At 40.2% G+C, this 21725-nt stretch overlaps 1 protein-coding gene across 3 annotated transcripts in view; it reads left to right on the plus strand.

Annotated features, from left to right (window-relative positions):
- Positions 1-21725, plus strand: part of PLPPR1 (phospholipid phosphatase related 1) — a 582239-nt gene that overhangs the window by 445984 nt on the left and 114530 nt on the right. The window lies entirely within an intron of this gene.

Genomic DNA, 21725 nt, shown 5'->3' on the forward strand with positions numbered 1-21725 from the left:
AAACTCAAGTGAAGGAACTGGCCTTAATCTTAATTTGGATGTCTCCAGAAACATGCTGTGAGACAAGAAGGCAAGTACAAGTAGTTTCTTTGGGAAGCACAGAAAATAGTAGTAGGGGAGTGGGGAAGTGGGACAGGGAAGGAAGATAGCCAATAAAGGATAAACTCAAGCCAACTACCACTGGGTGACTAGAGCCTAACCCTATGGGGAAAGTCTGGGAAACTGTAAAATGTATGCCTCAGTTTTCTCACCCAAAGGGTGAGGGAGCTAGGCTAGTTGTATCCCAGCTACCATCAGACATTGGTTGAGGGCTGCTTCTGAGACTCATTTTGGCTTTTGTTTGTTTTTTTTTCTTTTGAAATTATCATGTATTACTTTGTTATAGTAAAAACAATATATTTTGAGAATAAAAGTAAAGGACCTGCCCCTACCAAGTATTATGGAAATAAATGAATGAACTAAAGGTTAATGTCTAATTTTCTCCCACATAACAATGTGTGCTATCATGACATGTGATAAAAAAAATTTTTTTAAAGTAGGCTCCACGCTTGGCATGGAGCCCAGTACGGAGCTTAAACTCATGACCCTGAGATCAAGACCTGAGCTGAAATCAACAGTTGAATGCTTAACCAAATGAACCACCCAGGCATCCCAATAAAAACGTTTTAATAGCATATTTCCCATTGTATTGTGATTTATCTGTTTGCCTATCTGCCTCCCCTTCAGCCAAAGCTCCTCCAGGACTGGGATGATGATTATTCATCTTAATATCCTTAGCACACAGGTCAGGAATCCAGTAGGCGATGAGTAAATGTTGAATAACTGAGTAAACAGCACACTGCAGAGTGTTGAAAGGTTTTGATTTTAGTTTTAAGACATTGATGTTGATAGTCACCACACCATTCATTTTGCTCTAACCTAGGAATGTAGTCTATATATTTATATTAAAATAACTTTGATTTGGAAAAAGCAGTGGTTCTCAAACCTAGCTGATGATCAAAAATTATCTGGGAGCTTCACTCCCAAACAACAAAGTCGGAATCTAATATAAAGAGTCTCTAGCTATAAACAACATTGTAGCAAAAATCCCGTCCACCACAAGAAGTCCTTGAGGCAGAGTTAAGGTAAAACGTCAGGGGCCAAGAGTTTTAATTTCCTGGTACTTCCAGCCTGCATTGCAGATGGCTGAGCCATTGTTTTTTGCTTCATGTAAAATGTCTCCAGGTAAAAAGATGTTGTAGGTACTGCAGAGTTGGGAGTTGGGCTAGATCTGTTGAAGCAATAAGTCTCAAGGGATGCGTGCTGGGCAGGAACAGCTTCTCTAGCTTGGAAGACTAACTCTCCTGCTGAGTGAAAGGAAACCTGGGATTGAATGGACTCTCCATTGCCTTTCATGCAATAAGTGTGTGTATGCTAAACTTGGTTCATATCTTCGTCATATATATGCTCCATTTAAGAGTTAAAAATGTGTCTAGATAGGAATCTATAAGATAAAAACATCATTTCTCCCATCTTACATATATAATTGATAACCTTGATGATGCCTGACTCCATTTTCGATAGAAGTAGAAGGTCTTATTTGTCTTCTCATAACTAATTTTGTAAGAACACCTAGAAGTGGAATTTCACTGGGAAAAATCAAGTTTATATAACTAAGTATGTACCAATTCAAAATCATTAATGAAATAGTCTAGGTAATTAAGGAATAAAATTAAAGGTGTTAACCACCCCCACACACACAGAATTCATACCCTTAATATAAGTCATACAATATTTGGGCTTTCTTATTATAAAAAGTTAAATACTGGCATCCTATTTTGAGTTGTCTTGGTGTGAAAGATTTGGGTGATAGTTCAGGCTATGCTAATATAAGTTTTTTCTGGATGGACCTCTCTGGGATTTTGACCAAACTGAAAACGACTTTTCTCCCCCTCCATAATGACACTGATCAGTTTATTTTTCCTTTAATGTGTGAATCTGGTGACTAAATATCACTAAAAGTGACTGCCTCTGAAGAGTGGGTCATGGAGTTGAGGAGAGGTGAAATGGGAGCCTGCTGGTGGGGTCATAAACTCGTAGTTGTCTTTAACCTCAGCACATATGTTATTTTATATATTTCCAAAGTTTCTATGAAGAAATAATGGTTAATGGGACAGAAGAGAAAGGCTGAAAGAGAGACAGATGGGAAGAGGTGGTAAGTCTGCAGGGCAGTGCAAAAGAGCAGAGTTTGGCGGGGGGTGGGGTGGGGTGTGAGGATAATAAAGTAGCCGCTTCCATGAACAAGCTCAAGGGAATATCATGTGGAACTCATTCACGATGGGAAGGGGACGTTGTTAGGGATTGAGCTGATTAACACAAACAGCCATCATGTTCCAAGCTATGTGTTGATAGTTGAGCCTTCCCAGCTTTCCTTCTGGGTACTGAAAGTTAGACCCTCAAGACTAAGTGACTTCCACAAGGAGAAATTATTTTGGTTATTGTAACTGGAACTTGAAGTTACCAGACAAAATGCTTGTCTTTCTGTAGCAAGAAAAATCTGGTGGTATAGTATTACCTTGAGGGATAAGAAGTTGGAGTGAGGGTGCTAAGTGTAAGTGGAAGAGCCTCCAGGGTACCTACTTATGAGGTTCCTAAAGTGCATACCTGGGGAGAGACTGAGCCTTCTAGAAATGGATGGAACAAAGACAGAGTGGTTTTTCCCCCCTCTGGATGGTTGTGAGCTGGCCCTCCTCTGTAACTGAAGAAGTGCTGTTGCATCTGAGGACCTGGCTTGGGAACTGCTTTGGCTTAGTTGCTGTGGGATACTGCACAGGTTACTTACCCTCAGTCCTCCTTAGTCTCTTTCACAGTAAAATAGTACGGTAATCTCCACATTCAGGCAAGAGCAGTTGTAGGGATCATGTGAAGACAGCTGTATAAAAGGCCGCCCGGCTGATGATACCAAGTGTTGATTTGCGTTTTTTGCTCTTTGTTTTGGGAGCATTTGGTACTGTCTTACTCTTTGATCAGAATAAAAGCTTTCTCATGAGAAATCCATTTCATCACGGGATTTGAGTCTTCGAACTTTTGTCCAAAAATAAGGATTATAAATTCCGTGATGCAGTATGCATAACAAATGTGAGAATTTAAAATGTAGCCTTTAAAGCTGTTAAAACAATTGCTTATTTAACATGGACCAATCCAGGATCAGCAAAGAGTTCAGGTTTCATGGAGAGCATAAAATTGGACAAGTTCCTGGATAAAAGGCTTATAATCTAATTAGCCAACAGGATTTCATAAATATTTATGCAAAAATCACAAGACTGGAAAAAATCTCAAGTTAGATGCAAATGTGATTTCAAAAAAAAAAAAAGTCCTTCCTTGTTCATCCTAACCTCTTACGTGCTTTCAAAGTGTCATTGAAATATTTTTTAAAAAATTTTTAACCACTTTAGTGTGACAGGTTGTCTGTAGCTGAATGGTTGACTGGATATAAAACATTCCCCTTCAGCTATTAAGACTGTCCTTGAAAAAGAATGTCTCTCAATTTCCTTCAAGATCACTTGTGCTGCAATGAATAGCATTAAACCACTTTGTTTTTGGTAATGTCACTTCATCAGCATGATTTTTTGCCCTTGACCTACAAGAGATACAAGTGGGAGGTTTCTAACTGGACTGCATCGTCAGCTGCATATAAGTAGGATTTTCTGATTACCAGCATTGTCCACAAATGGAGTAAGCTGTAAGAGTGTTTTCTTTCATTACAGATGTTCAAATACAGGCTCAATACATGGTAGTTAGCATGTTACCTCGGTTGCCCTAAGATGTTCTGACTCTGGGAAACCAAAGAGAAGGCTTTGGGCATGCCTTAGATTAAGGAAAGTATTGAATTATTGGATAACGTTCCACAAACTTGCAAATAAGCACAACTGTCCACTGATGTCAAGCCAGGAAATAGTAGAATTTACTTATTAGGTTTACTTACTATATTTCACTGTGTCTCCATGTACCTTGAAGACAACTGTGTTTGTATCCTTGTACTAAGCCTCACTTATGTGACTTATGACAAGTTTGCAACCATTCTAAACCTCAATTTCCTTATCTATAAAATGGGGATATTAATAGTGCCTGCCTTATAAGATTATGGGCATTCTTAGGCAATGCTGAAGAACTTAGCATAGCCTAGCACTTGGGAAGCATTTATAAAGAAGGAAAAATAATGTTCCGTCTATCTTCCTAGGTTCTCCTCACTCCCCACCATAATAAAAGACAGATTAAAGGGAGAAAAACAAACAGAAGTTTAAGAACCCCAGGGTGGTGGGTGGTGCAGTCAGTTAAGCATCTGACTTGGTTTTGGCTTAGGTCTGATCCCATGTCGTGGGATAGAGCCCTCCATTGGGCTCCATGCTCAGCACAGTCTGCTTGAGATTTTCTCTCCCTCTCTGCTCCACTGGCTCTATTCTCTCTCTCTCTCTTTAAAATAAATAAATCTTAAAAAAAAAAGGTTTAATAATCTGTATACCTCTTGTGTACATGAGAGAGACTCCGAAAAACATAACTCCCTGAAATGGCCCAGACCACTACCTTAAACGCCATTTCCAGCTAAAGACAAAAGAAAGATGTATGGGGGTGGGTGGGGAGGGGGGACAGAGTTATGGGAGGTAATCAGGACCTTGCTGTAAACAAGACTGAGGTTGTTAAGCACATTGAAGTCATTGGCTTCTCCATTGATGAGATTCTATAAACTTAGTCCTCCTTCCCTTTTTGTATAGAGAGGGAGACACCGTTACAAATGGAGATTTCCCTTATAAATGTAAATGACCCTAACAAAAGGGTAACTTCTACTTGGTCTTCTCCCATGTCTGCTCTTTCTTGAAAATAACCAACTCAAGATAATCCTTATGCCAAAAAGGCATACTTGGCGTGGCAAATTCTCCCCTTCATATTCAAAAATATAAGTTACTTATTAATGTAAGAGAGAAGAATGTCTGATAAGGGGATTTTCCCAGATGCCAAGACTGTTTGTCTCTTTGGGAAATTATTTCCTTATTTCAAACTGTATGGAAGTCCTTTTCTGAAACTTTAAGCATAGAATGGGTCCTTGAACTAGATGACTCATGGGATAGCTTCCTACCCTGAGATCCCATTATTATGAGCATTTAATGCATACTAATCCTTTAGGGTAAATAGTTCAATATTTATTCTCCCAAAATAGCAATAGCCTGGCTCTCCTGGGTAAGCACTGTGTAGGATGAGGAACCAGCATGGTGGCATGGAGCCCAGTGGACCTCATTTATGTTCTAGCTTTAGTACCTGTTAGCCTTGTAACCGTCCTGAGGCAAGTTACTTAACTTCACTGAGCCTCAGTATCCAGAACTATAAAATGAGGTTAAAAGGATATCTTCTTAAAAAACTGGAATGAGGATGTAACAAGTTAGTCCATGTTCTAGCATATGGTACAGGCTATCCAGTAAACAATCCTTCTGTTGGTTGCAATTTTCATTTTTCAACCAGGTATGTCTACGTGATTAAACACAAGTGACAGTGTGTTCTCTGCCGCCAAGCAGCAGGAACATCTCTTGCCTTGCCTTTGTGCTAACACAAAGTTGATGTAAGGTTTTGGATTGCACCCAGATGTGCTAATATAAAGGCCTCAAATAAAATGCTTTGGTTAGAAACTGTTTAGGCTCATCCACAGAGCAGTGACAAAGGTGCCTGTCTTCCAGTAAGGGGTAAGGAAGGGGGACAATGCAAATGATTTTGTGGCTGGCTTTACTTAAGGAAGAACTTGAGATTTTGTGCTAACGGCCTAGTTACACGTTTCTGCAGTTGTCTCTTCCTCTCTTTTAGAGCTGCTGTGGCAAAATCTTCTTAGCCTAATGTGCTAAACTTTAGGAAATTAGATTCACTTGTTTATTAAGTTTAGGAGTTGAGGGCATTCTGGCTTCAAGCTCACCATGGCTTTTGATTTTCGCTTTGGGGGGGCTTCTAGAATCTTTAGGGCTTGACCTAACACTTTGCCAGCATTGACTCATCACTGAACTCTACACGCTCTTGTATTTTCCCGGTTGCCCAGATGGCTTGGCTCTGTGTTGTGGAGAATGTGGTTAATTAAGAGCTTCAGGCAGAACCCACAAGTGCTTTTTAATTTTTCTTGTTGTTTGGTTCATCGCTCCCCTTATCTCATTATCCACATTTCTCCTCCAATCTCAAAAACAAATTTCCTCCTTCTAAAGCCCCACCAGCTGAAATGTAGCCTGCACACTGCTACCTGCTTGACTGCTTTGTGGTTTCTCTGTGAGGGGGAAAAATGTGAAGTCAATTCCTTTTTGAATCTAACAGCTTTTCTAAAAATAGACATGAACAAATTAGGTGTCCTGGGAACTAGCCACAGCTCAGTAATTAATAATCTTTTTAGCCATATGAGTAAGGAAAATGTTTAATAAGTATTGCTAATGTTCTCTACACACAGTCCCTCCTTGTTAAGCAGAGTAGTCTAGTTTCCCCCTAATCAGTAGTGTCTGGACACTGAAGGGCAAAAACAGCACTGTAAGCACTGAGTGTAAAAGGCTTTCATTCAACAGATGTTTACAGAACAACCTGCCACATTCTAAACACTATGCACGTCATGTACTTCACCCCTCGCAGCAGTTACCCCAATACACCCAACACCAGTACAAAAGAATAGACAAACGCAGCAAGTCACGGGGACTTAACCTACTTCCTTGGTTCCAGTTGTGACCTGGGTCCAGATCTATACCTGCCAGACTCTAAAACTAGCACTCTAGTCCATGGAAATGCGGCTTCTTCATCTAGAGGCAAAGTTACATTGACTCATGTGACGCGGGTGGATGCTGACCCAAGGAGGACATCCTGCCATTCTGGTGGCATTGTAGTGACATCAGGCTGATGCATTAGATGGGCAGTGAACCTGTCCAGACTCTAGGTCACAAGCTAGCAAAGCACAGAGAGAAAGGAGGATGTGTTAGAACACTGGAACAGGTGTTAACTTCATCCCGAAGTTTGTTCATAGAGATCAGCATGGTCAGTCAGCGAATGTGGGCCTTCGGCGGGGCTAGTTTACATTAACCAATTCCAGATTGGGCCAGAAAGTAACATCAAGTCCCTGGACTGATTTTACAGTCCTATGAAGTATGGAGTTTTAGTGGGACAGAAAAGAATGAGAGGTCTCCAAATACAGTCACTGAATGTATCTTGGTTCATGACTGGAAGTTCTCTTAAAATTAGGAAAAACTCAGGGTTTATATCAGGGAATCACAATCCCTGGATGCTTATTGGACTCTAAACAACACCAGTGCATCAGAGAGTGAGCTGACCATTAGCCAGAAGGCTGATGACCAGGGATGTGGATTAATCCCTTTGCTTCCTTTTTCATTTTTCTGGAGAAGAAATTGACATACTGACTAAGCACACAGACTTTGGGGTCAGCCGCCTAGGTTTTAAATCTCAGCTTTGACACTTAGTACCTATGTGATCCTGAGTACTCCCTTAAACTTTCTGTAACTGTCTGCTTTCATATCAAAATACAGTTCATAACTGAATCTATTTCACAGGGTTGTTGTCAGTACTAAATGAGTAAGTAAATGCCGTATAAACTTTGCTTTCGCCTTCATCCCTTCGATCCTGGCCTTTTGACACCTTATAAATGTTCCCACAAAAAATGGAGGAAAAGAAAGGAAAGCTCATAGTACTTTGTGTTTTGAGTTGGTTTTTTGTTTTGTTTTGTGGTGGGTTTTGTCTTGTTTAGTAATTTTAGCAAAAGGACAGGTGAAACTATCGATGTGAAATTGAGTGAGTTGTTTGATTTTCATTCATTTTCCTTCTAGTATGAGTACAAAATGGCAATGCTTTAGTTACAGGGTCTCTTAAAGACATGACAACTCTACTGTAGCCAATTTTTGCTGACTGTCTACTCCGTGCTTCGCGGGGCTTTGTTGTAGAGGGTGGGTGTGAGAGAAGGGAGGTGGAGGTGAGGCAAACGCAGCCACCTCCTTCACCTTCTCTCTGGAACAACTGTAACTGTCCCCATGTGTTGTCATTTGGCACTGTGCCAGATGCTGTGGGAGCCAGAAAGACAAGTCCCATCACTCTTGCAGTTGATAATTTGGAATAAAGACAACCCCTGTGCCCACAGAAAGTCAACTGAGAACTTTAGAGTTTGAGAGACAACATGAGAACACAAAAGGCTCATGAACTAGAAAGGTTAAGAGATTGCCTTGTCCCATCCCGTCATTGATGATTTAATGTCATCTGTGATTAAACACCAACTCAATGCTCAGATAGTAAACATGCCTGGCTGACTGGCGGATCAAAGCATGGCTGTGGTGAATGGCTGACTGACTAAACTAGAAAGTCTTCCTGTAAGAGGCTGACATTTAATTGTGTCTTGAAAGATATGTGGGAGGTGGAAAGGCCAAAAAAAAGGAAGGGCATTTGTTAATATTTAGGGATCCCAACTTATTTGTAGAGTACCTTTACAGTAAGGTATTGGTTTTGTTGTTCTTTAAGCGTGAGGCGCTTTTAAAAGGAGATATTGGCAGGCGATTCTCAAGAACCGTCTGTCTGATTCTAGGCCACATGAAGGCTGAGAGAACACAATTGGGATTCATGAGAAAAGGCTGAAGAGGAAGCTGCAGGTGATTTTACAGGAGGGTAAACAGAAAGCTCTTTGTCATTACTGAAGGCCGCTCAAGAAAGACGAATATTTTAGTTTGAGGGATTTAAACATCGTAAAACATTTTAACATTCCCAGCATTTTAACATTCCCAGCACTGGCTTTAACCAATTACTAAATCTTAGTTGCTCTTCTGATTATCCTTTGACTTCACTCACCTGTGTGTCTCTAGTGCCCCAGGCTAACCCACGCCACCTCTGCGCCTGTCCAGATAGATGACAGCAGGTGACCGCTGACCACTTCACCATACGCATTCTTGTCCTGTTCTCCCAAACCACTGTCCTTACCCTGAACAATCCTTAACGCACACAAATCAGGATCTGGCAGCTTTCTTCCTTCAAACCTTTTAAATGTTTACTATTATTCTTAGAACTAATTCTAAACTTGTCAACGTGGCCTAACTGACTCTGTATCACCTGGGTCTTCTCTCCCTAGCCTCACTACGTGTCTCCTTGCCTGTGCTCTTTCTGCTTCAGCCATATGGCCATGCCTTCTCTCATCTTGGGAACTTCCCATAGGCTGTTCCCTCCAACAGGAGTACGGTTCACACCTACCCCCTTCACTGCTCTGCATCCAGAGATCCCTTCTTCAGGGGAGATTTTCCTGGCCCCCATTACAGGTCCCAGAGAGACCATGTTTTTTGATCTCACTTGTAATTATTTAATGTCTTTCCAGGAGACAACTTGGGGTACAAAATTAGGCAAGGAGTTGTGAAACTTATATTCTGGCAGTTGGAGAAAGATAATAAATAAACACAATAAATAAATTCTGTCCTATGTGAGGTGATAAGTGGTATAGATAAAAGAGAAAGTAGATACAGGGTAAAGAGGATGGGGAATATGCTAGATGAGCCTACCACTATGCCCAACCCGAATGTCTGATCTCCGAAGCTAAGCAGGGTTGGGCCCAGTTAGTACCTGGAGGGGAAGAATGCTTGATGAGGCAGGTGGGCTGCAATATGAAAGAATGGTCAGCCTATCTCCCTATCATTTGCGAATTACTCAAGAAGTATTATAGTGTTAATTATAAAAAGTAAAACTATAAAGCTATTAACTATATAAAACCTGGCATGGAATGGTAAGTTCCCAATAGATGTTTATCAAAGAGACTAATGGGCAATATTATCATTATTATTATACTCCTTCGAAATTCTAAGGCTGGTTCAGTCACTGATGAAATGCAATCCTCCCCTAACTGCGCAGATCCTCCCCTGACTGTGGGCAAATCAAGGCTCACACCAGTGTTGTCTAATCCTCCTCTGAAACCCCCCTTGGTGAGAGGGAATTCCTCTTGCTTCTATTTCCTGTCTCCTGTGAGAACCCAACAGGGTCCAACAGAGCTAATTAATTACCCTGTCCTGGGGGCATAGGGACTTCTGGCGGTGATTTCTGAGGGTGCCCAAAGATTGAGAATCTAATGACAAAAATAAAATCACTCTGTTCCAGAGAGTTGGCATGAGGATGGATCCGGTATCTTAACTCATGGATCCCTCTGTCTTTCTGTTTCTTTGTCTCTGTCTGTTTCTCACACACACATTCATATTCTCTCCCTCTGTCTCTGTCTCTGTCTCTCTCTTCCTGTCTTCTCTTCTGGAAAACAAACAGCTTGGCTCCTGGGCAGCTTAGCTTTAAATTGGAAAATGCAGCCTTGCTTGGCAGAACAACAGTATCACAGACTCCCTACTGCTCAGAACAGCTTGTGACATACATCCCTGCAGGCGAGACCATAAAGGGCTGTCTAATATCCTGGAAGCACCACACTCCAAAAAGACTTTCCTGTGCAGCTTCTTTAGAATTCTAGTCTGTGGGGGCATTTCCTCTCTTCTCCAGGAAGTTCTTACCTTGAACTTGATCTTCTGCTTCTTTTCTCTCCACTTAATTAGTGATGTGCCATCACTTGGATCATTAGAAAGCCCTGGAGATGTGAACCAGAACAGAATTCAAAGAGGACTGTTGAGGAGCCAATGACTAGGAAGTCTGAAAGGGCACTCTGGTCCCTCTTACCCTAATATTTAACAAATTCCCTTCTAGACCACTGCAGAGAGGCCCACATACCAACAGGGGCTCCTATCTCCTCTCCTCCCTGTTCATCTGAAAAGTCCAAAAAGTGGACTGAAGCCAACTCGTGCATGGTTCTAATCCCACCTCAACTAGAAGACAGTGGTCGTTAATAGGTCTTCCTAACTCCAGCGTTCACCCACCACTGTCCATCTCACATCCTATAAGCCAAAGGGTATGTGAAGACTCTAAAATCTTTAGCTTGACATTCAGCAACGCAGCCCCAATCTTCTAGCTATGCCCAGTGCTATTTTCTTGGTTCCTCCTATGTGCTGGCCAAACTTGTTTAACCATGATTCCATACCATGGGTATGATTTGAGCTGTTCTGCTCCATACTTTGCTCATTCTAATGTCTGGAAATATATCTCCTAGACCTCCATGGAAATAATTACTCCTTCCTATGTATGAGTTCTTATCATCTACATTTTTAATAGACTCTGAATTTGTCTGCATTTATACTCTTACAAGGTTGTGAGCTACCTGCTATCAATGATTGACTCATATTTACATCCCCCCAAAGCCTAAGGCCTTGTAGTTAGTAGATACTTAATAAAGCCTATTGATGGGTGAATGGACAAAATGGCACCTTTTTCTCAATGCCTGTCTTCAAAGTAGTTCATTAAAAGGCATTATGATACTAGGAATACCAGAGCTTTTCTAAAATATGGCCCATTTTAGAATAGACTTTAACGTAGTACAAGTTCTTCTTAAACCTTATCAATGGGCATTTTCACTGGAAAAGTGAAAAGGTCTATTGTGAGAGACCATAATAAAACAAATTTTTACCTTTAACATAGTCAGTCCTCTAACATAGACCAGGATGACAACATCATTATCAGTTTTGTTATGGATAACTGATAATCACATTTGAAATTATATTTGAAATTTTATAACCAGAGCCAGATGTAAGAGAATGCAAATATTTAAGAATCACATTCACTACTTTTCAGTTAAGAACAACTACAACATATTCTGTGCCTGTTTATTTCCCCCAGACTTTAAGCTGAGCACAACTTTTCCTGGAACTTTCCTGATGTCCAAGCTTGCACGTGTGTGTGCGCGTGTGTGTCCCTGTGTGCATACTTCTTGTTCTTGCTCCAGGGTTTCAAAGTTTCAGTTTAACTGAGCATCAAACCTCATTTCCTTCCAACTTTTGATTTTACTGAAGGAAACATTAACTCACTACTTTATAATTAAGAAAAGCTCTTTATGTCCTGTTACTTTTTTCAGCTATTTTTTTTTTCTGGTAGAAAATTAGAGGTAAGCAACAACAATTTTAAGACAAATGAGAACACCTTGCTTGTCTGGGCATTGTTTTCCTATTAAGCAGTTCTCCTGGTGATGGCCCATAAGATGATCTGGCGTACCCCTTCCAATCAACCATTTAGACATTAGTGTGCTCTCTGCTTTCTTCCCAACTGCTTCAGGTCATCTGCTGAGCTTTGTGCCTGACATTATCCTTGTGCTCCTTGTTATTTTTAAAAGCCTAGTCCCTAGCAGAGATGGCTCACTTCTAGGTGGACTTTGGCTCTCTCTTTTTTCAATTTAACTTTTAACTTTTGTTATGTTTAATTAAGGCATACACCTTTAAAGCAGCAGTCTAAAGTGATTTTCTTTTCAAGTGATTTTCTTTTAAACAATCAAAGACTCAGAAGTAAAATTCAGTGGAATGATTTCACCCTTTCCATTTTACATGTTGAGATGTTTTCTTATTTACATTTTGATTTCTAGGACTTCAAAAATACTTTATTTTTTGTCGTTTTTTGGGTATAGGTATAGTGGATCTTAGCTAGTTGGTGTGGGTAAAAGGATTGACCCAAGACCTACATTAGTACCATATTGTTGAGCATGCAAAACCTAGAAATGATTGACCCAAGACCTAGTTAGGATGAGGAGCTAAAGAACTGACCCAGGGCAGATGTGAAATCAAACATTGGAGCGGGGTAGCTAAGGCACGTAGTCAATGTTAACATTTACTGTGTCGCTGTGTGCCATGTACAGTACAAGGTACTAAGGTTACAGTGTTGAGCAAGACCAACAAACATGGCCCTGGCTACATGGAGCAGAGCTGACCAACAATCTAGGGAAGGGACACACATTAAAGAGTTACCCAATAAATACTACGAAGGAGGGTGAGGAAAGTACATAATAACCCATTAGGGCAGTTAAGGAAACTTTCCCATTGAAAATGGTATTTAATTGCAAATCTGAAGGAGGGGCAGACATTTGCTAGGCAAATATGGAAGAAGAAACAGTGCTCTGTGAGGCAGTGTGCGAGAAGATCCAGAGGTGAGCAAGAGCTAGCATGTGGCAGAAACGGAGTGACTAGAGTGTAGAAAGGCTAGGAGCGAGCATGGGGTGGACATTGTTACAAAATGGGACTGGAGAGGTTTGACAGAATCAAAACGCTAGAGCAAGCTCAGACATTAGCCAGGCAACCTCTGCTTCAGTTGTGAGAGGTCCAGCAGCAGAGACCCTACATGTCCAAATGATACTCTGATGACAAGGGGCAGTGGCTGTCTTTCAGATTATCCACTCAGGCATATGGTTGAAATGTGAACCAGGCATACTGGCAGGTTCAGAGGACCCACCAAGATAAATGAGGCAACTGAGCCACTGAGTGAGGTCTGGGCAGAAATGCAGGCCTGGAGAGACTGAGGTACTAGGAAAGTGATTCATCAGATTTAAGCAGTAGGGACGAAGCTGATGACTGGTCATATGGACCAGGCCATGTAGTATGGGAGCCCTGAAGGAACCTGGAATTATTCCTGGGTCTGAAAAGTCACTCAAGAGCAATGTGGGGGCCCAGGTATCCTCATAAGGCCCCTGAGTTGTGAGTATTTTGTAAAGGTTTTACTCCAGTCTAGATTTCCCTGGTTTGTGGGTTTCATGCTCTTTATATCTCCCTGCCTTAGTATGGACTAGTTCAAGGGCTGGTTTGTGGATCTAGCTGAGATACCATGCAGGGAAGAGACTGGAGGAAAAAGAGAGTGCCAAAGCCACTCTCCTATTATGTAGGGTCTTTACATCGTCATTCCTCACAAGCTTTGAAAACCATCTCTAAAATTGAACAGAGTAAAGAATTTCTCTTGAAAGCCCAAGTAGTGCATTCCTAGATCACACACCATCTTATGATGAAATCTGTTTTGTGCTCACCTACAACCCATTCAGTTTGTTCCTATCCCTTCATGTCTTTGTTGTTCTGAAAAAAAAAAAAAAAAAAAGGAAAGGAAAGAGAAAGAACGAAAGAAAAGAAATAGGTTTTCCAGCTTTGGGAAATTAAATGCAAACTGTGATCCTGGTTGGAGATAATGTACTGAATAGAAATTATCCAGAACAGTGAGGGGTTGTTCAGCACCCCCAAGGAAGTTAATGACTATTTAACATGTGTTAAAGATGAGCTGGATTGGGGGATTATGGCTCACCCTGAGTACTGCAGAATAAAATGAAATTCTCACAACTCATTGTTTCTGACCCCTTAATTTCTCCTCTTCTGCAACCAACTTACCTCTCATTCGGATTTGGGTTACAGAGAAATAAGACCTATCTTCCCCCTTTGTAGACAGACCTAATTTTATTTTACTGTTACACAAACCTGATTTTGAGGAATTTCTAGAAAGTTCCACTATGTTCAGTGTGGTAAAACTCATGTCAGAGATGCCTTTGATATGATCCGAGTTATATTTTGTTCTGGCACATATTCTTGCTTCTGTGGCCCCCTGACACCTGGGGAAAGCCTATCACTCAGTGGCCCAGAATCTCAATAAATATTTAGTATTGTGTAACAAACAAATGAAAGATAGAAAAGAAAAAAAAAAAACAGTAATACTCTACAAGGAGTACTTCTCAGTGCCACTTGTGGTTCCTGGATGAGAAATGTTTTCATACTGGTTATTAATTAACCAACACTGAAGTCCCTCTATCTGCTGTCTGGCAAATTGGGAGTCTGTCTTGGTTGGTAGGAATAGAAAGTATTCTTGGCCATGTGTGAGCCCTGGTGATTATTTGCTCTAATCCCTCTGGATGGTCTCTCTCGGGCCTTTGGTACTCTCCATTCTGCTCATCTGAAGTCTGCTAAAGACCCAAAAGGGAGCCTCTGCAGAGCAACTGGTTCTCTCTCTGCATTGTTCTCTTCTCTGTACTCTGCCTTGTGAACTCCAGTTGCCTTGGCCCCCTCCACATTCTCATCTCTGTATACTCAGGGAGACCACTGGCCACTTTTCTGGGTTCCCCTTCTCTACCATGGCCTGAAGACTCTCCAGGCAATAAGCTAGGGCAGTCATAGGGCTCACCTCTGTTTGTTCTCATCTTTTAGGGATCACTGCCCTTTATTGTGCTATGTCCAATGTCTTGAATACCATTGTCTATTTATTTTTGTCTGTATGTTTTAGTTGTCAGGCATGAAATCCAGTCTCAGTTGCTTTCTCTTAGCTGGAAGCAAAATCCCTCCAGAGCTATTTTAAGGTTGTTTAAGCTTGTTTTCAGCACTCCCTTTTTGAGATCCCACACATATGGTAATAAGCAAAAAATAAAAATAAAAAATTAAATTAAAAAAATCCAAAATTCCCTTTGTTGGGTACTAAGCAGGAATAGGTTTGTCCCCTTGGGCAAAACTGTGGCCTCTATCCCAGGTGAAGCAAGCTCCTCACCGGCTCAAAAATCCTCATGTTCTAGGAGCTCTGCTTTCAAATCTCTTAAATTAGTGGTCCTCCCCCAGGAGCCATCACTCCCTGTACCCCACTCCCCTCTTGAAGGGGATATCTGGCAATGTCTGTAAACCTTTTTAATTGTCAATGATTTGGGAAGGGGGTTGCTATCGTTGGCATCTCATGGCTCGAAGCCAGAGATGTAACTAAACATCTAACAATGCTCAGGACAGCCCCACACAACAAAGAGTTATCTGGCCTACAATATCAATAGTGATGGGGTTCACAAACACTGTTTTAAATCAATGTGTCCTCAGAGTGAAGAATTCTTGGCTTCTTCAGAAGGGTGCCATTTTGGGTGTCCTTATTGTTGTTGCCTATGTGAACTCCATTAATTCACATCATTCTAACTTTAATGGGAGCCATGATATTTTTTAGCAAAATTAGCTCAAAATGGTCTCTGTCAAAAGAGAAAGCTCTAGCTTCCCTAAAATAATGGCCTCTAGGCTGCTGAGAATGACCACAGGCTGTGACTTTGGCCCCTGGCCACTGGCAATTTTAGATTCTCATCAAAGCTGGGCAGAAAGACCCACTGAGGCATGGTGCCTATTTCTCAAGGACGTTTTTGTCCTTTGAAGCTTCCTTGCCTGGTCAGCTGGAGCCAGTTTTGTAAAACTTAAAAGTGAAGTTTATCCCCATCCAGCAGTGACCATATTCCATCACCATCCCTTTTCAGAATCACTTAAACAGAGACTCTATAATCAGTAATTATTTTTGTATTTGTCTTGGGTTGATTAGGAATTGTAACACTTCTCATAAACAAGAGGAAATTAATGGAAAAATCATTGGAAACATATGAGAAGGCATTGATCCCTTCATTGAACAACTCTGATTTATAACATACTTACCTGCCTAGAAATAGGAGCCCTATCTCAATGTATTACCAGGAAACAGCGTTGTCTGTCAATATTTCCCTTTTCCCCTATGTTTCGATCTGATATGGAAATGGACCGTCTTGTATTTCTTATTCTTGAGGTACTCTGCTGGCAAGAGTTTGTCATAATACAGAGTTACATGTACATACATTTTGGTAGCTCATCCTGGTTTTCATATGTTTGACCTGGTGTTTGTTTTTAGTTTCTCAAACCTGTTGGGCGATTCAAATCTTTGGAACCTTTGCTCCTGCTGCTCCCTTTAGCCAAAATGCTTCTCTTATCCTCCTCTACCTTTATTTTAATTAACTTGAATAGCCATCTCTTCTAAGAAACTTTTCCTTAACTTTGTCTCAACTAGGGCTGCATTATTATTTTTGTGGACTCTAAGCAAGTTTGCTTTTGGGGACCCCTTTCTCTATGTAAAAAAAAAATTAATTTATATTTTACAATTGAATGGTATAAAACTGAGTTTAATAATATATATTAATTTTTTTCTGCCTAGAAACCCATTTTCTGGTTTTAGAAGAAATTAAGAACTTTGCATAGGCCCCTAAAAGTATTGTGGATCTTCAGTACCATGTCGACTGTGCCTAATGGATAAAAGATTTATGTATAGTATAACTAATGTATAAGAGATCTCTGACCCCAAGAGTTAGAGTTAGAATTGATTACTCATTTGTGCTGCCATTATCCCTCTTATTTCCTTTTTTTTTTTTTTCAGAAAGGGAAAGTGAAAAGAGAGCTTGCGTGTGTGAGCAGGGGAGGAATGGCAGGGAGGGGCAGAGGGAGAGAGAACCTTAAGCAGGCTCCATGCCCAGCGTGTAGCCCAATGTGGGGCTCAATCTGACAAACCTGAGATCATGACCTGAGCCAAAACCAAGAATAGGACACTTAACAGATTGTGCCACCCAGGCACCCCTCTCTTACTTCCTTTTATGTTTGTACCTATAACCCATTGTTATTCTTATGTTTGTTTTCTAGTGCCTTCTAGATAACTGTCAGCCCCTTGAATATGGGGTATCTGACCAGTTGGTTGCTTCTAGTTGTGCCTAATGGGATACCTGGCATGAATTAGGGACTCATGGATAAATGAATGAATGATATGTTCTGATATTTTGAAACTTTGGGCACAAAGAAACTCAAATTTACAACTCTGTACAAGAATCTTGGTGGCTGTTGTATGTGGCACTCCTTCAAAAAGATTCTTACGACTTCTGCTTCTTGGAGAATGTAGTAAGATGTACTTTTCACTGTTCCTCCCCCTAAAAACAGCTAAAAATCTTAGATTTTATATCTAAAACAAACATAAGGAAACAGAAAGGTAGAAGGAAAAGGTACACTGTCTAGGGACCTCCGCATACAAGAAACAACACAATAGTGAGTTTCTAAGATTTTCTTTTTGGCTCCTCACAGACTGGATGTTGGAGAATCTGGCAACCAACCCTGAGAACACCAATACTCACAGACAAAATAGCCCCAAACAAAGCTCTAGCCAAGGAGTCAAGAAAAGGGCAACCTATGAAGACCAAAAACTTTTAGAAAATAACCCTTGACTCCAGCCAAACACCACAGAAAAAAATTAGTCCTATCTCTACTACTGGGTTGGTGAAGGCCAAGTGGAGACCCTGGACTTCTACCCTTAGCAGGCTATTAGGAGACTCCTCCAGACTCCTATTAGGGTCATGTCAAAGAAAACCAAGGGGGAGCCAGAACTTTATTTCATGCAGGGCAGTAATGAGTAGTCCCCTACGTCCCAGTATCAGAGAACGTGTGGGGAGTCCTGACTCTCATCCCTACCAGGGAGTACTGAAGCACCCCTGTTTCCCCCTCACTGGGGTGGTATCAGAGGAGGCTAGCAGAAAGTCAGGAGTTTTACCACTACTCAGTAATCACAAGGCCACCTTCCCACAGTGTCCATGGAGGCCACATGGGGAGCTGTAAAGAAAAAGATACCTCTCCCCCTCTCAGCCAGGATATCAGTGAAGGCCTACTTGAGGTCCTGAATTTCATTTCTGTCTAGCAAAGGGGCCCCTCCCCAACCGGGTGTCATAGAAGACCAAGTAAAGAAGCTGGACTTCCTCCTTCACATGTCAGGAACAAGGGGGCATTCCCCATACCTACTGGAGGAATATCAGAGGAAGTATGATAAACAAAAAGTTTAAACAAGATCTTGAGCCTTCTAATGTAACAACCCAAGGTTTCAATCAAAAATCACTCTTCATACCAAGAACAGGGAAGATTTCAAATTGATTTAAGACCAACAAGCACCAATACCCAGATGACATAGATGCTAGAATTATCTGACAAGAATTTTTAAGCAGTCATCATAAAAATGCTTCAATAAACAATTACAAACATGCTGAAGCAAATGAAAAAATAATCTCAGCAAAGAAATAGATAATGTGAAGAAAAAGCAAATGGAAATTTTAGAATTAAAAAATACAACTGAAGTGAAAAACTCAGTGGGTGGACTTAGCTCAACACCAAAATGAAGATGACAGAGGAAAGAATCCGTGAACTTGAAGATAGAATAGTAGAAAATACCTAATCTGAAAAACAGAGAAAATAGACTGAGGGGGAAAAATTAGTCTCAGAGGTATGATGAACCAAAACAAAAGATCTAATATTCATGTCATTTCCCAGGAAATGAGAGAGCATGTTGAAAAGTATTCCAGGAGTAATAGCTGAAAATTTTCCCAAACTTAGGGAAAAAAACATAAACCCACAGATTCAAGTAGTGAGAAATCTCTAAGCAGAATAAACCTAAAGGAATCTATGCTAAGACACATTAATAGTCAAAAGACAAAATACATATCTGATAAGAGATTTGTATTCAGAATATAAAAGAACCCTTGTACCTTGAAAGTAATAAGATAAACAACCCAATCAAAAAAACTGAAAGATTTGAATAGATGTTTCACAAAAGAAGATACAAGAATGGCTAATAAGCACATGAAAAGGTGCTCAATATCATTTGTTATTATGAAATGAAAACCACAGTGAGATATCATCTCATAACCACTAGAGTGACTATAATAAATGATATAGGCAATAAAAATGTTAGGATGTGGAGAAATGGGAATTCTTACGGTGTTGGTGTCAATGTAAAATGACATAACCACTTTGGAAAACACTTCCATAGTTCTCTTAAACATTATTTAGCATATGACCCAACAATTATACTCCTGGTATCTAATCATGAGAAATGAAAACATATAGCTACGTAAGACTTATACACAGATGTTCTTAGCATCATTACCCACAATATTGGGCACTACCTAATATTGGATTCAGCAAAAATTGGAAACAATCTACATTTCCACAAATTGGTGAAGGTGCTATAGATAATACAATGGAATACTATTCACCAATAAAAAGGAAAAAATTACTGATATATGCATTATGACATGAATAAACCTCAAAAACATTGTGCTAAGTCAAAGAATCCAGGTGAAGAAACCATATATTGTATAACTCTATTTGAATCCAGAAAAGGCAAACTTGTAGAGACAGAAAGTAGATTAGTGGTTGACGTGGCTAGAGGAGTGGTAGGGTGGTCAGGGAGCTGATGGTGAGGAAGAGGATTCTTTTTGGGGTGAGAAAAAGTGCTAAAATTGTTTTATGGTGACAATTGCACAACTTGGTAAATTTACTAAAATAGCATTGAATTGTATTCTTGAGATGGGTGAAATTATATGATATGTAAAGTATGCCTCAATATAGTTAATGATTATATTGCATGTTTGTATAATATCTCTGTATGCATGTAAAAAACTGGATTGTATTTGGGGCCAGAAGAGTGAAGATAAAGGAGAATTTTATATAATACCCCAAAGCTTGTCTTATAGTCTACATTTCATTGTTATTTTTTCTTAATCATCTGGAGAAACCATCTAAAATACTAGGTGCTGATGCCTTTGCTTTTTCTGGTGCCCAGGCTTACCTTGAGGTGATTAAAAGTTAATTTTCTTTTCAGATATATGGCACTGTATTTAGTTGGTGCAAACAGAAAGACTCTAAGTCATAAACACTGATAAGTAAATTCTCAGGTATTTTGGTTAAGTGAGGGTAAAATGTAAAGAAGAAGTGGTTGCCGGATCAGCTCAATGTGTCCCTAACATATGGATTCTTTTCTTATTGCAAAAAAATAAATAAATAATTCTTCCTAAATCCCAAAATAAAATGGAGAAATGGATTTATTAATGGGTATTATTTTATAACCGATAAGATCCAATTTTAATTGAAAAAATTAAGTTGCCTAAAACTTAAATAATTCAAACACTGTGATTGGTGTGGACTTAATACCATGCATTAATGTTAAGTTTCATCAGAAAAAGTTTTAATGAAGTGAGAAATTGGTATCTGAAAAAAAGAAGGAAATGTTTTGTAAAGCTTCATTCTAGAAAAGGTAAAGAGGACTTAAAGCTAGAATTAAGTTAAAAAACCATTACTTCCTGACCTTTAAGAAAAGTGCAGTCAGCCCTTTACATGGACTGCCAGCCCCTCTGTCTCTTTTCATACCACCGCCTGTACCAACTATGAGGAAGGATGCCACGGAAGCAGAAGAGACAAAAAACAATAAAAAGAGCAGATACCGGAAACACATTAAGTGTTGCTTTGGATAGAGAATAAAAGGTGTAGTGGAAAATTCTTTTCATCTGGCCTTGGAAGTTTTATCAAAGTCTAAAACCTCTACTTGGTTGTTTGCTTAATTTTGATTTTTCTTCAACAAAAAATCTAATGCAGGAGTATTTTCGGTTCAAAGTTGGAAAGATATTCTAACAGATACTTAAAATAATCCACTGTTGCCTAGCTACTCCATTCTTGTAAAATAAGAGGTTTTATTATGGTGTCAGTGTTTTGTGTTTAGGACCACACACACACACACACACACACACACACACACAGGGCTGAGGGAACTCAGTGAGAGGGATCAATGATGTATTATTCCAAAATAGTTAATAGCCGTGTAGTCAAGGGAGCAAGGGCAAGAGTAGGCAGGGAAAAGAAGCTGGGATTAGTGCCTCAATACTCAATGTCCCCTCCAAGGCAGAGGAAGGACAGAAACAAACAAACAGACAAACAAAAGAATCAGGCGCAGACGGAGGAGATCCGTGAAGGATGGACAACAACAAAGTGTTGTGGCAGAAACTGCCTATCGTGGCATGGAGCAGCCTGCTGGGGTAAAGCACCGCGCAATTCCACACAATTACACCGTAGCTTTGTGCACGGGGGGCTCCCTACCTGTCCTTTAGACTCTCAGACTGTTCACGGCTAGTATTTACATTTCTTTTCCCTAGAATGATGACTACTCCGACTCTACTGTACAAATCACTATTTGCATTGTCTGTCCACAGCTTGTTTACCGGGAGAGCAGCTGATATTTTTACATAAAGACCCAAGGGACTGCTA

Source organism: Ursus arctos, unplaced genomic scaffold (genome assembly GCF_023065955.2).
Source record: "Ursus arctos isolate Adak ecotype North America unplaced genomic scaffold, UrsArc2.0 scaffold_18, whole genome shotgun sequence".
NCBI lineage: Eukaryota > Metazoa > Chordata > Mammalia > Carnivora > Ursidae > Ursus > Ursus arctos.